We start from the raw sequence: 219 nt of genomic DNA on the forward strand, positions 1-219 counted from the left end.
GAATATCTTATTAGGTATTAGTGCTTTTAACACAAACATCCGAGTTTTGAACTTTTATTTTATGATGATTACTTAAAAAAATAATTAATAATAATTAATGTTTTGATAAAGTTTATTAAAAAATGTTATCGATGACTCATTAATTAGTGTTATCATTTAGTAATGTTATTGAATATTTAATCATATTTAATAGTGAAGACATTTACCGATTTCTTATTT

This window comes from Acyrthosiphon pisum, chromosome X, assembly GCF_005508785.2.
Source record: "Acyrthosiphon pisum isolate AL4f chromosome X, pea_aphid_22Mar2018_4r6ur, whole genome shotgun sequence".
Lineage (NCBI taxonomy): Eukaryota > Metazoa > Arthropoda > Insecta > Hemiptera > Aphididae > Acyrthosiphon > Acyrthosiphon pisum.